The sequence below is a fragment of the Schistocerca gregaria genome, chromosome 1, assembly GCF_023897955.1.
Source record: "Schistocerca gregaria isolate iqSchGreg1 chromosome 1, iqSchGreg1.2, whole genome shotgun sequence".
Lineage (NCBI taxonomy): Eukaryota > Metazoa > Arthropoda > Insecta > Orthoptera > Acrididae > Schistocerca > Schistocerca gregaria.
Genome location: NC_064920.1, coordinates 304,396,001 through 304,412,103, shown reverse-complemented (window position 1 = coordinate 304,412,103; position 16,103 = coordinate 304,396,001). Strand labels below are relative to the sequence as shown.

General features: G+C 43.1%; 1 protein-coding gene across 7 annotated transcripts in view; it reads left to right on the top strand.

The window, feature by feature from the left end:
• The window catches only part of LOC126342556 (diacylglycerol lipase-beta-like), an 822,641-nt gene that overhangs the window by 367,110 nt on the left and 439,428 nt on the right, over positions 1-16,103 (top strand). For all 7 annotated transcript variants that reach the window (XM_050001868.1, XM_050001865.1, XM_050001866.1 and 4 more), the window contains exon 2: positions 4,132-4,223. The gene's annotated coding sequence lies outside the window, so the exon portion shown is untranslated. The remainder of the gene's footprint in view (positions 1-4,131; positions 4,224-16,103) is intronic.

The following is a 16,103-nucleotide window of genomic DNA, read 5'->3' as shown; positions in this document are numbered from 1 at the left end:
CTCAATGCTACTCTATTCTGTGCAAGCCTCTTCATCTCCCAGTACCCACTGCAACCTACATCCTTCTGAATCTGCGTAGTGTAAGCATCTCTTGGTCTCCCTCTACGATTTTTACCCTCCACGCTGCCCTCCAGTGCTAAATTGGTGATACCTTGATGCCTCAGAACATGTCCTACCAACCGATCCCTTCTTCTGGTCAAGATGTGCCACAAACTTCTCTTCTCCCCAATCCTATTCAATACTTCCTCATTAGTTATGCGATCTACCCATCTAATCTTCAGCATTCTTCTGTAGCACCACATTTCGAAAGCTTCTATTCGCTTCTTGTCCAAACTATTTATCGTCCATGTTTCACTTCCATACATGGCTACACTCCATACAAATACTTTCAGAAACGACTTCCTGATACATAAATCTATATTCGGTGTTAACAAATTTCTCTTCTTCAGAAACGCTTTCCTTGCCATTGCCAGTCTACATTTTATATCCTCTCTACTTCGACCATCATGAGTTGTTTTCCTCCCCAAATAGCAAAACTCCTTTACTACTTTAAGTGTCTCATTTCCTAATCTAATTCCCTCAGTATCACCCGACTTAATTCGACTACATTCCATTATCCTCGTTTTGCTTTTGTTGATGTTCATCTTATATCCTGCTTTCAAGACGCTATCCATTCCGTTCAACTGCTCTTCCAAGTCCTTTGCTGTCTCTGACAGAATTACAATGTCATCGGCGAACCTCAAAGTTTTTACTTCGTCTCCATGAATTTTAATACCTACTCCAAATTTTTCTTTTGTTTCCTTTACTGCTTGCTCAATATACAGATTGAATAACATCGGGGAGAGGCTACAACCCTGTCTCACTCCTTTCCCAACCACTGCTTCCCTTTCATGCCCCTCGACTCTTATGACTGCCATCTGGTTTCTGTACAAATTGTAAATGGCCTTTCGCTCCCTATATTTTACCCCTGCTACCTTCAGAATTTGAAAGAGAGTATTCCAGTCAATATTGTCAAAAGCTTTCTCTAAGTCCACAAATGCTAGAAACGTAGGTTTGCCTTTCCTTAATCTTTCTTCTAAGATACGTCGTAGGGTCAGTATTGCCTCACGTGTTCCAACATTTCTACGGAATCCAAACTGATCTTCGCTGAGGTCGGCTTCTATAAGTTTTTCCATTCGTCTGTAGAGAATTCGCGTTAGTATTTTGCAGCTGTGACTTATTAAACTGATAGTTCTTTAATTTTCACATCTGTCAACACCTGCTTTCTTTGAGACTGGAATTATTATATTTTTCTTGACGTCTGAGGGTATTTCACCTGTCTCATACATCTTGCTCACCAGATGGTAGAGTTTTGTCAGGACTGGCTCTCCCAAGGCCGTCAGTAGTTCCAATGGAATGTTGTCTACTCCGGGGGCCTTGTTTCGACTCAGGTCTTTCAGTGCTGTGTCAAACTCTTCACGCAGTATCGTATCTCCCATTTGATCTTCATCTACATCCTCTTCCATTTCCATAATATTGTCCTCAAGTACATCGCCCTTGTATAGACCCCCTATATACTCCTTCCACCTTTCTGCTTTCCCTTCTTTGCTTAGAACTGGGTTTCCATCTGAGCTCTTGATGTTCGTACAAGTGGTTCTCTTATCTCCAAAGGTCTCTCTAATTTTCCTGTAGGCAGTATCTATCTTACCCCTAGTGAGATAAGCCTCTACATCCTTACATTTGTCCTCTAGCCATCCCTGCTTAGCCATTTTGCACTTCCTGTCGATCTCATTTTTGAGACGTCTGTATTTGTTTTTGCCTGCTTCATTTACTGCATTTTTATATTTTCTCCTTTCATCAATTAAATTCAATATTTCTTCTGTTACCCAAGGATTTCTAGCAGCCCTCGTCTTTTTACCTACTTGATCCTCTGCTGCCTTCTCTACTTCATCCCTCAAAGCTACCCATTCTTCTTCTACTGTATTTCTTTCCCCAATTCCTGTCAATTGCTCCCTTATGCTCTCCCTGAAACTCTGTACAACCTCTGGTTCCTTCAGTTTATCCAGGTCCCAACTCCTTAAATTACCACGTTTTTGCAGTTTCTCCAGTTTTAATCTACAAGTCATAACCAATAGATTGTGTTTGGAGTCCACATCTGCCCCTGGAAATGTCCTACAATTTAAAACCTGGTTCCTAAATCTCTGTCTTACCATTATATAATCTATCTGAAACCTGTATACAGCCTTCTTTATATGATTCTTGAACCAAGTGTTAGCTGTGATTAAGTTGTGCTCTGTGCAAAATTCTACCAGGCGGCTTCCTCTTTCATTTCTTTGCCACAGTCCATATTCATCTACTACATTTCCTTCTCTCCCTTTTCCTACTACCGAATTCTAGTCACCCATGACTATTAAATTTTTATCTCCCTTCACTATCTGAATAATTTCTTTTATTTGATCATACATGTCTTCAATTTCTTCGTCATCTGCAGAGCTAGTTGGCATATAAACTTGTACTACTGTAGTAGGTGTGGGCTTCGTATCTGTCTTGGCCACAATAATGCGTTCACTATGCTGTTTGTAGTAGCTTACCCGCATTCCTATTTTCCTATTCATTATTAAACCTACTCCTGCATTATCCCTATTTGATTTTGTGTTTATAATCCTGTAGTCACCTGACCAAAAGTCTTGTTCCTCCTGCCACCGAACTTCACTAATTCCCACTATATCTAACTTTAACCTATCCATTTCCCTTTTTAAATTTTCTAACCTACCTGCCCGATTAAGGGATCTGACATTCCACGCTCCGATCCGTAGAATGCCAGTTTTCTTACTTATCTGACTAGAAATCCTTGTCTTCTTTCCATTTCGCTTCACGGACGCCCCCCCCCCCCCCCCACTGTATCTAGATTGAGCATTTGCATTTCCCTTTTCAGATTTTCCAGCTTCCCAACCACGTTCAAGCTTCTGACATTTCACGCCCCGTCTCGTAGAACATTCTCCTTTCGTTGGTAATTCAGTCTTTTTCTCGTGGTTACTTCCCCCTTGGCAGTCCCTTTCCAGAAATCCGAATGGGGGACTGTTCTGGAATCCTTTTCCACTGGAGAAATCATCATATTTTTTCAATTACAGGCCACTTGTCGTGTGAATACACATTACATGTCTTGAATGCAGTGGTTTCCATTGCCTTATGCGTTTCTCATGCCGTTGTCATTGCTGATTCTTCCGCCTTTTGGGGCATTTTCCCAACCCAAGGACAAAAGAATGCCCTGAACCTCCTTCCGCTCCTTCGCCCTCTTTGACGAGGTCGTTGGCAGAATGAGGGTGGCTTCTTATGCCGGAAGCCTTCGGTCGGCAGTGCTGATCATTAATCAAAATCTAGGCGGTGGCGGGTTTCGAACCCGGGTCCGAGGACTTTTTGATTCAATTTCAACGACGCTACCCCTACACAATGAGTGTATTCCAATCTATGTATGTTGATCATAAAGAACAGATTAAGTACCAGGTATGTTACATTATGGAATAAAATCAAGCCGTAGTTTTGGATTGCTGGCTAGTATGTCGTTCTTCTGTAGAAAAAATTAATCACAGAACAAATGCTATAAAACGATAAGATCAACCCGTTTCTAGAGCGTCGTAGTCAGAGACAACTATTGGACGTAAGTATTAGAAGAGAATGTGGTTAGCCATGAGAAATTTATGATACGGATGCAAACGGGCTTTTTCTTACCAACGACGACGCTTTCGAGAAGACAACAGCATGGTCAGAAAACATTCTTCTAGTGCTGCTGATCCTATGTAATGGTGCTTTTTCGTAATAGGATGTGTACTGGCCAGCTGTGTAGAGACGAATAGTGGAGACAAAAGTGATGTGCGTAAGTCATTTGAAGTAAATGAACTCCCTCCGCCGGCCGCTGTGGCCGAGCGGTTTTAGGCGCTTCAGTCTGGAACCGCGCTGCTGCTACGGTCGCAGGTTCGAATCCTGCCTCGGCAAGGATGTGTGTGATGTCCTTAGGTTAGTTAGGTTTAAGTAGTTCTAAGTCTAGGGGACTGATGACCTCCGATGTTAAGTCTCATGGTGCTCAGAGCCATTTGAACCATCTGAACTGCCTCCAGACAAGGAAAGCTTCAGCGCCGACTTGTCATGTTTCAGAACTGACGGCGGCCCCTGCGATGCCAGCCGCAGCCTTCTAGAACCGCAGCAGTCCAGGCTGCCACCTACTTTCCACAGCCACTGAAACACAGGTAAGCTGCCGCACTCAATTACTGTCAACTGCCTCCCAACACACTGTAACCTCCCAACAGTTAAATAAAATAAATAATTATTTCATTCGCATTCAGTGTAGCTTCCCCACTAATAAATTTCGTAACCTACCAATAATAAAAATGTGACTAACCTCCTAATTAAAAATGTTGACTCATATACAACCTTTCAATAATTAACTGTGAATTTGAACTGGTAAATTTTGGACGTCGGCGGTGCTGCGTCATGGCCCTGAAAGATCATACTGAATAAATTAAAAATTGTTACCTCAATAAGGTCGCCGGATAACGCGCATATGAGAAATTTTTCTGGCACAGCCCAGTGCAATGCTGGCCGATAGATTTGTCATGTATAAAAGAAACAACTGATTTTTCTTTACTATAATCGGCATGACCATGGATTGGAGAAATTAGTAAATTCTTTCAATTGAGACGAATGATTGTCAAAAGTTAATTTTTATAAGAAATATTATTATTAAGAGATTTAAAAAAAATTCATATTCGCGAGCCTGCTTTTACCTTACACTACATCGCTCAGGCACCGCCATCGCTCCCCACGACCGGCCCAGCCAACTCCAAACACACGACTGCTCGCCACCACTACTACTACTACTACTGACACAGCTCCTGCTGCAGCCAACACTGCTCTCTGGTCTGAGATTCTCTTATAGCTTACACATCACAGGCAGCGTGTGAGCAATCCATCGAAATTACATCTGCTCGAGTGCGCTAGCAACAAATTCCTGTCATGGACCTCCTACAACACTGATCTAGCACACGCGCGCCTTCACTGAGAAGCATATACATCCAACGGGACAGAAATTTTTCCCATCCTTCACGCGGTTGCAGTACACAGGTTTAACGACTGTTGCTCTCGTACGATACGCTTCTCAAGCAATTTCGAGAATACCTCACGAAAGCAGAAGCCGACGAGCAAAGGCGTTAGCGCAACCGCCTAAGGCGGCAGACAGCTAGTGTGCCCGTACTGCTTTAGTGAATAATAATATTAATAATAATAATAATAATAATAATAATAATAATAATAATAATAATCATGGTGATTGTGGCAAGGCATAATAAGGAATGGTGATGAAATAAATATTTATTTATCGATACATTTATGTGAATATCGCAATACAATGTACACTATTTAAAGCAGGTAAAGAGTGAGCGTGGTGGCGCAGTGGTTAGCACACTGGACTCGAATTCGGGAGGACGACGGCTCAAACCCGGGTCCGGCCATCCTGATTTAGATTTTCCGTGATTTTCCTAAATCGCTTCAGGCAAATGCCGGCATGGTTCAAATGGCTCTGAGCACTATGGGACTCAACTGCTGAGGTCGTAAGTCCCCTAGAACTTAGAACTACTTAAACCTAAGTAACCTAAGCACATCACACACATCCAGGCTCGAGGCAGGACTCGAACCTGCGACCGTAGCGGTCTCGCGGTTCCAGACTGTAGCGCCTAGAACCTCTAGGCCACTGCGGCCGGCTATGCCGGCATGGTTCCTTTGAGAAGACAAGCCTGTTTCCTTCTCCAGCCTTCCCTCATATGATGGGACCAGTGACGTCGCTGTTTGGTCCCCTTCCCCAAATCAACCAGCCAACCAACCAAAGCAGATATAGCACGGTGCGACTTCACGGCAATACGCACATGAATGTAACTTCATCACAGCTCCTTATCTTTCCACGAATGTACCACAGCGTTTATCAGTATTATTTTTCCTTTACGAAGAAACATGGTTCGTTGTAGCGATACATTTTTCTGTCGTTTGTGAAGACAATGGGCTCGCGTTCGCCTCGTCCTGGAAACACCCAATATTCTGCAAAGCTGTCGTACTTGCTGTCGGGGTGATATATCAGTTATTATTAATGGAAATTGCACGTCTATGCGTACATAATAGACACCTAGTGTGCCAGTGCCTTATTTTATGATCACTGCAGTCTGTGTAGGTGGGAGGTAAAAATACTTTTAATATTTTTGGATTTGGAAGACAAAAGTTCGTGACTTAAGGAAATGTTAAAGATTTCGCTACAGCGACATATGTCTCTTTTTAAAGATTACCGATCCAACTCGATTATGTTAGCCTGACATTCTCTTCCCCATTTCCTCATAATGCAAAACGAGTTGCCCTTCTCTGAACTTTTTCCATGTCCTCCTTCGTTCTTATCTGGTAAGAACAGAGAACAGAGGAGCAATACTGCAGAAGAGGTGGGACAAACTTATTGCTGGCAGTCTCGGTAGTAGATTTTTTTATACACCTTGTAAGGGTTCAGGCAATAAAGAGCAGTCTTTCGCTCGCCTTCCTCACAACATGTACCACTTGATGAGCCCAGTGTAAGCCTCGGGTATTTAGTTAAATCGACAACCTTTAAATTTCCGTTGTGTATCATACTACCGAATTTAACCTAGAAGACACGCCACTGATTTGAATCTCTTGCAGCGAGAAGATCTTTACCTTTCTTCTATTTCAACTTTTTCCTGTCAATTTTGTTTGCCCCTTATATTTACCGAAAATGCGTTATACCTGGAAGCAATATATGTGAAATAAGTCACTAACTTCCCTTCTCAGCCACTCTCTCCCCTCCCCTCCTCCCCCCCCCCCCTCCCGACGACATAGCACACTAGCGTATAACCTATGTATCCTGGAAATTAAACTCCAACAATCCTGTTGTTTACTCTTAATCTCTAGTCCTGCTTTGCCACTCTGCCTGTACATGCACACCCTTCAGACGCCACAAATTACATAACCTCTTTCACGATGAAACGTCAACAGACTCCCTAATGCTAGTCCTTTGACATACACTGAGGTCATAGGATAGCGATATTTATACAAACAGAAAGCGGTAGTATCGCTTACACGTGGTATAAAAGGCAGTGCTTTGGCTAAGCTGGCATTTGTTCTCCCGTGATTCATGTGGAAAGGTTTCCAACGCTATTATGGCGGCACAGTTGGAATTAACAGACTTTGAACGCGGAATGGTAGTTGGAGCTAGACGCGTGTGACATTCCATTTCGGAAATCGTTGGGGGACTTCAGTATTCCGAGATCAAGAGTGTACCGAGAATACCAAATTTCAGCTATTACCTCCCACCACAAAGAACGCTGTGGGCGACGGCCTCCAATTACCGACCGAGAGCAGCGGCGTTTGGGTAGAGTTGTTAGTGCTAACAGACAAACAGCACTGCGTAAATAACTGCAGAAATCGATTAAGGACGTACGACGAACGTATTAGTTAGGACCGTGCGGCGAAATTTGGCGTTAATGGGCTGTGGCAGCAGAAGACGCATGCGAGTGCGGCGTTCCTCTCGAGCTCGTGACCCTGGATCAGACGAGTCCCGATTTCAGTTGGTAAGAGCTGACGGTAGAATTCAAGCGCGGTGTGGACCCCACGAAGCCATGGAGCCAAGTTACCAACAAGGCAATGTGCGAGTTGATGGTGACTCCATAATGAGGTGGACTGTTTTTACAGTCGTTTGTGACAGTGAGTCACGTGGTCCGACTGAGTCACTGACTGGATATGGTTGTGTTCGGCTACTGCAGCCATTCATAGACTTCATGTTCCCAAGCAACGATGTCGTGTCACCAGCCACAATTGTTCGTGATTGGTTTCAAGAACAACAACAAAAAAATGGTTCAGATGGCTCTGAGCACTATGGGACTTAACTTCAGAGGTCATCAGTCGCGTAGAACTTAGAACTACTTAATCCTAACTAACCTAAGGACATCACACACATCCATGCCCGAGGCAGGGTTCGATCCTGCGACCGTAGCTGTCGCGCGTTTCCGGACTGAATGGTATGGCTATCTGGATTTTAATTTGCCGGATATAGACTGGGAGACTCAAACGTTCATAACGGGTGGCAGGGACAAAGAATCCAGTGAAATATTTTTAAGTGCTTTATCTGAAAACTACCTTGAGCAGTTAAACAGAAAACCGACTCGTGGCGATAATATATTAGACCTTCTGGTGACAAACAGACCCGAACTATTTGAATCAGTTAATGCAGAACAGGGAATCAGCGATCATAAAGCGGTTACTGCGTCGATGATTTCAGCCGTAAATAGAAATATTAAAAAAGGTAGGAAGATTTTTCTGTTTAGCAAAAGTGACAAAAAGCAGATTACAGAGTACCTGACGGCTCAACACAAAAGTTTTGTCTCAAGTGCAGATAGTGTTGAGGATCAGTGGACAAAGTTCAAAACCATGGTACAATATGCGTTAGATGAGTATGTGCCAAGCAAGATCGTAAGAGATGGAAAAGAGCCACCGTGGTACAACAACCGAGTTAGAAAACTGCTGCGGAAGCAAAGGGAACTTCACAGCAAACATAAACATAGCCAAAGCCTTGCAGACAAACAAAAATTACGCGAAGCGAAATGTAGTGTGAGGAGGGCTATGCGAGAGGCTTTCAATGAATTCGAAAGTAACGTTCTATGTACTGACTTGGCAGAAAATCCTAAGAAATTTTGGTCCTATGTCAAAGCGGTAGGTGGATCAAAACAAAATGTCCAGACACTCTGTGACCAAAATGGTACTGAAACAGAGGATGACAGACTAAAGGCCGAAATACTAAATGTCTTCTTCCAAAGCTGTTTCACAGAGGAAGACTGCACTGTGCTTCCTTCTCTAGATTGTCGCACAGTTGACAAAATGGTAGATATCGAAGTAGACGACAGAGGGATAGAGAAACAATTAAAATCGCTCAAAAGAGGAAAGGCCGCTGGTCCTGATGGGATACCAGTTCGATTTTACACAGAGTACGCGAAGGAACTTGCCCCCCTTCTTGCAGCGGTGTACCGTAGGTCTCTAGAAGAGCGAAGCGTTCCAAAGGATTGGAAAAGGGCACAGGTCATCCCCGTTCTCAAGAAGGGACGTCGAACAGATGTGCAGAACTATAGACCTATATCTCTAACGTCGATCAGTTGTAGAATTTTGGAACACGTATTATGTTCGAGTATAATGTCTTTTCTGGAGACTAGAAATCTACTCTGTAGGAATCAGCATGGGTTTCGAAAAAGACGATCGTGTGAAACCCAGCTCGCGCTATTCGTCCACGAGACTCAGAGGGCCTTAGACACGGGTTCACAGGTAGATGCCGTGTTTCTTGACTTCCGCAAGGCGTTTGACACAGTTCCCCATAGTCGTTTAATGAACAAAGTAAGAGTATACGGACTATCAGATCAATTGTGTGATTGGATTGAGGAGTTCCTAGATAACAGAACGCAGCACGTCATTCTCAATGGAGAGAAGTCTTCCGAAGTAAGAGTGATTTCAGGTGTGCCGCAGGGGAGTGTCATAGGACCGTTGCTATTCACAATATACATAAATGACCTGGTGGATGACATCGGAAGTTCACTGAGGCTTTTTGCAGATGATGCTGTGGTGTATCGAGAGGTTGCAACAATGGAAAATTGTACTGAAATGCAGGAGGATCTGCAGCGAATTGACGCATGGTGCACGGAATGGCAATTGAATCTCAATGTAGCGAAGTGTAATGTGATGCGAATACATAGAAAGATAGGTCCCTTATCATTTAGCTACAAAATAGCAGGTCAGCAACTGGAAGCAGTTAATTCCATAAATTATCTGGGAGTACGCATTAGGAGTGATTTAAAATGGAATGATCATATAAAGTTGATCGTCGGTAAAGCAGATGCCAGACTGAGATTCATTGGAAGAATCCTAAGGAAATGCAATCCGACAACAAAGGAAGTAGGTTACAGTACGCTTGTTCGCCCAATGCTTGAATACTGCTCAGCAGTGTGGGATCCGCACCAGGTGGGGTTGATAGAGGAGATAGAGAAGATCCAACGGAGAGCAGCGCGCTTCGTTACGGGATCGTTTGGTGATTGCGAAAGCGTTACGGAGATGATAGATAAACTCCAGTGGAAGACTCTGCAGGAGAGACGCTCAGTAGCTCGGTACGGGCTTTTGTTTAAGTTTCGAGAACATGCCTTCACCGAGGAGTCGAGCAGTATATTGCTCCCTCCTACGTATATCTCGCGAAGAGACCATGAGGATAAAATCAGAGAGATTAGAGCCCACACAGAAGCATACCGACAGTCCTTCTTTCCACGTACAATACGAGACTGGAATAGAAGGGAGAACCGATAGAGGTACTCAGGGTACCCTCCGCCACACACCGTCAGGTGGCTTGCGGAGTACGGATGTAGATGTAGATGTAGATATTCTTGAGGTAAACTACCCACTTCACCTCGGCAAGGCCGCTGGTTACAATGTTTGTTATTCAAATGCTGAACATCTCTGTACTATTCGACTACGTGAAATAGCACGATGTGAAGTTAGCCTGCGAAACAACTGGAATAGCACTCTCGCGACTCGTTAAGAAGAAATCCCGATTGGGAATTCAAACCTTTCGGTCATTAGGCATTACTCATTCATTCTACTGTCACATATATTTTCAATAAATACTTCTATCATAGTGTTTGTTCCTTAATGTTATTGTCTATTATGAGCAATTCTAAAGACACAGAATTGCCTTTTTTCCATTGGCGCATTTGCAATAGTCGTTTAATACAGTTACGTTTCAGATGTCAAACTAAAGTCGAAAGATAGTATTCGAAACAGGAAAGCAATTTTTATTTATTCCTTAACGACATATATTTAACCCTAAAACAATAAAGGGGTGAAAATGTTACGTTGCTATTAAAACATGGTAAATTTTACTACAACAATTTTAAGGAAGTCATAATTTATAGTTTATGCACTAATTACAAGGTTCCCAATGGTATGTCACACACAAACTAGGTAGAAAATGTCCTGATTTACAATCTGTACTGACAATACCAGGTTTTCGGGAGTTGCGAATTTGTACCAACTGCAATCGTAAGTTTTTCGAGGGTTTACTAATCAAAAGTTAATGTAAAATTCTGCATATCTTTGTCGGGCAGCCGGCCGCGGTGGTCTCGCGGTTCTAGGCGCGCAGTCCGGAACCGTGCGACTGCTACGGTCGCAGGTTCGAATCCTGCCTCGGGCATGGATGTGTGTGATGTCCTTAGGTTAGTTAGGTTTAAGTGGTTCTAAGTTCTAGGGGACTAATGACCACAGCACTTGAGTCCCATAGTGCTCAGAGCCATTTGAACCATTTTTTTCTGGCAATTGGAAATACTTAAAATCTGTATTGGTTCGCATTGTTTTCATACTGTTGACACCATAAACTGCGCCTGATTTATATATACCGTATTGTAAATATGAAATCCGAAAAGCTTTAACACCGCAGCGCATCATCTTTGAGATTTCGCAATAGGAGTCGCACGTGTCCGTCGTAACACGAAGGCCACAGTTGGCCACGGCATTCCCGCTTGGAATTCCCAGAGCCGAGTCGTATTGTCTTGTTTACTTTGGCGTTACGCTGGACCTCGGGCCCTAACAGTTTCCGCCGCATACTTGTCACGACAATATTTCCAAACTAGAGACCGTGTCCAGAAGCTCTTCTCGTGTTGATTACTCGTTACTACGCCCTCCAACCAGTCAAACACGTAATGGATACTTCTCAGGTTCAAAGACGTAGTGCATTGCCTAGATTTAATATTTGGCCATTCTGACAAACCAAGCTTTGTAATTTCTGAATTAAAAGTATAAAACGTATTGTTTCGATAGATATAACCACTATTTTCTTAAAATTCAGTTACAACTATAGATAGTTGTTCCTTTCTTGTACTTTAGACGGCGTCAAGTTAAAATTGCAGGTTTTCGAGCTCCAAGTACGAGAGCGTATTTTCCTTTGTGAAATATCAGAGACACCTACCTTCACGTACAACTACTACACAAATGTCTATAACGAGTAACTTGAGTGACCTAATATGCTAATAAACCAGCTAAATCGTGTGTAACGTACGCAAGAATGAAAAAAAAAGTTCTTTGCCACACCGAGTAGTTTCATTTCACCTGTGTTTGTACGTAAAAAAATACTATTTTTTTATAACCCTGGTTCGCAATTTTTGTCATTTGGGTCGCGTAATACTTTACATCGTATAAAGTGAAAGTACGATTGCGGAAGACTGATACTTGTGGACAAAAGAAGGTAACTGCTAATGATACTGCATTTCCCACCTGAGACTCCTTTCTCGTAAGTCTAACAACTGTTAGTCCATTTTCTGCAACGTGATAAAGTGAAACAGATGTGACGCCTAAAAGCTTAAATATAGACCTTGAAAGCTTATTTAGTGCTGCAGAACGGGTTGGAATTAAACAGTAAAAATGAATAACATGAACAAAGACAGCATACTCCTAGTAAAAATATCCCTCACATAATTTCTTATAATGTAATCGTTATTTTTTTCCTTCGCTACGGCAGTATTAGACGTAAAATATACGGAAAGTGGTCCAACACTATCATCATGAAAAGAATGATTCAAAGACAGCCTCGTGCTCATCTCTACCTTTGGCGACGTCATGCGCCAGCACAAAAAAGAAGACAAACGACTCACTCTCTTAAAGAAGCGATCGCGAAAGATGGGTGATTGAGGAGGGCATTTCTTCGTGTGTTAAGGTACAGCTAATCCTAGTATGAATGTGCTTCAACAGCAGCTTAACGGTTTGTGGACATTGGGAGAAAAGTCGATCAAGTAATAGGTAACAGGAAGTCTTGTGTGGCCAAGATTACAACTGCTGAGTAGCAGGGAAGAAACCCCATACCTTCCATCAGTCCAAAAAGCTTCGAGATTAGTTTATCGTTCAAATGGCTCTGAGCACTTTGGGACTTAACATCGGAGGTCATCAGTCCCCTGGAACTTAGAACAACTTAAACCTATAAACCTAACCAACCTAAGGACATCACACACATCCATGCCCGAGGAGGATTCGAACCTGCGACCGTAGCAGTCGCGCTGTTCCGGACTGAAGCGTCTAGAACCGCTCGGCGAAATCAGATTAACAAAAAATAGAGAAGAGATAGTGGTTTACATACTTTAGGGATTCTACATATTGTCTCCCATTTGAATACAACGCACAGAACGTTCATAAAACCACGTGGAACTGTGAGAAAAGTCTTTTGGGACGTTGTCCAATTCGCACATCACATTGGCTTGAGTGTCTCTTATATCGTCGAAGAATTAGCTCTTCATAAGAATTTCTGCTTTATCGTTTTATGATAGATTCGCATTAATAATACCAAGGCCCATCACCCGTGATTTTTTTCGCGTTTTGCATCTCAATTACGTCGCAGCAGGCGTCCACAAGTCATTATTTTTGCTCGGGAGTCAAGGTGTGCAGGACAAACTTTGCACATACTTTTCTCTCCTTCGAAACGTTTTGGAGAATGTGTTGATCACTTGATTTAGAGATGCTCTATTGCGATTTTTGACACAACGACGTTGACAAACTACGACCGCACGTCAGCTACTTAATACTTCCGCTCAGAACTGACTCGCTTTGTTACGAGGGCTGTTTGGAAAGTAAGGTCCGATCGGCCGCGAAATCGAGACCATTTTGAAAATGAAACGTTTTATTTGCCACGGCTAGCTAAACCTTCCAGCCACTTCTCTACATAGTCGCAGCGTTGTACCAACTTACCAGTAACCTCATTATAGAAGGCTTTCCCGCAATTCTTCACGCTGGTCTACAATTCGTTGTCTGTGCCAAAATGTTGGCTTCATCATTTCACGTTACCGGAGATAAGCTCTGGGGTAGCCAATTACGGACTGTATTGTAGGTGATGAAATACTTCTCATCGAAACTGCTGCAGAAGCGTCCACATTGCCCCTGCAGAAAAGGCAGCCGAGAATAGTCATGAAGAAGGAAACGCATGGTAGCTCTGTCAGCCGCGTGGCACCAGTCGAAATCTCTCACCAGCTTCTCATAGTTGGTGGTAGACACTATTTATCTAGGCATCTGTACGTGCTTACTGCGCGCTCAGAGCAGAAAAACGCGTCGTGACGCGATCAACGGGCATATTAGAGCCACTCGTCCAATGTATGGGTGCAAAGCTTCATCGGATTTTCATTGTGGTTTTCATTTCGCACCCGACTGCACCTTACTTTCCGAATAGCCCTCGTAGTTCAAGCTGCCGCCGTAGTTACTGCGCCGCGCGGGATTAACCGAGCGGTCTCAGGCGCTGCAGTCCTGGACTGTGCGGCAGGTCCCGGCGGAGGTTCGAGTCCTCCCAGGGGCGTGGGTGTGTGTGTTTGACCTTAGGATAATTTAGGTTAGGTAGTGTGTAAGCTTAGGGACTGATGACCTTAACAGTTAAGTCCCATAAGATTTCGCACACATTTGAACATTTTTTTGTAGTTACTGCGTAGATGTTGCTTGTACGCCAGGAATAAAATCAATCTCAGAACTTTTAGGATGGTGTGCGAACAAAACCGTATATTGGAATTTACAAAGAGCTTATAATAATAATAATAATGATAATTGATAAATATATTTACTAACATTTGATCATTCATGATTTTTTTTTAAATCTATCTGGTTATAAAGTCCCTTGACTTTGTCGCTGAACAGTATTTTCAATAGCTAGCTTCGCTTTTTACTCCAAGGCAAGGCATATGATGTCCTACAAAAAGTTTCGTGTGGGGCATCCTCCATTTTATGCACAAAGTTCTTTATGATGCCAGGTTTACTATCAAATATAGGTATATAATCTTCGATGAGATTTGCGAGTTCGACTCTGATACTTTTGCTACAATTGATGCTGAATTTTTAGATACTGCTTCGTCAATAATTTTCGAGTGCAGAGATTCTGACGTCTCGAAATCCTTAGAAATGTGGAGTATTCTTGGTCCTACCAATTTAACAATAACATTACGACAGCATCTGTCATGTGCGTTTGGAGTCCTAATTAACCGTAGTGCAATTCTTTTGCCTTTGTTTGTAACCACGCATTTTCCCACAGGTAGATCAATCTTTGCCTTTCTACCGCGTAGAAAATTCCGTCCTAGAATGCAAGGAACCGATAAATTGTTAATTAGTGGCACGTAAGTTGGTCTGCTTCTATAGAGATTAGCCTGCACCTGTTGCTTAACTATCTGTGTGGCAGCGCCTAATGAGCCAGAAGGTCAGCAGTTTTGCACGGACAATATAGGTAATCTCTTTATGCGGTTAATTTGGTCGAACAAGGTTTGATTTATGACACTTGTAGTGGCACCAGTGTCAATGATTGCTTCCACAGTAACACCGTTAATAGTGACCATAATTGCAGCTTGCACCATGTAGTCATCGTCATGTTTACAGACATTAGCTTCTTCTTATAATTCGTCCCTAATGTCGGCACCGTCGTTGTAACGTAGTGCTTTCAGGTTGAGTGTGGTGTTGCCTCCGATCGTGCTCGGGACGCCGTTCAGAACGGCCGGCTCTTGTTTGACTGTTGCTGCTGGCCTTATTGTTCTTCTACCTCACATACCCGCGCTGTAGTAGGACGATTACTGTCCATGTGACTTTGACCGTTTGCGTTTGGAATGACGGGTACCGCTCGCATTACATTCGGCGCCTAGTTACCGAACCATAGAATTGGTTGCTGGTTTGACCATTGATTGCCGTTATTACTATTCGTATATTGGTTCTTGTTCCAATTATTAGTGTTTGGCTGATTCGGAGGACTGTTGTTGTTACCCCATTGATTGCCATTCGGCTTTTTCCACGGTGTCCTTTTATCGTGGTAAGCGCCATGGTAATTATTTCCCTCTCCGAATTTGGGCTTATGGCTCGTGCCGTTTCCCGAGTTACCGTTGCCAGAATTCCATTTATTGGCTACATAACCGGTATTCGCGTCATTCAAAGCATGGTTCGGATTATTGTTGTAACCAGGCACATTCACTTTGTCGTGTTGACCTTTCCTGTGGCCGGCCGATGTGGCCGAGTGGTTCTAGGCGCTTCAGTCTGGAACAGCGCGACCGCTA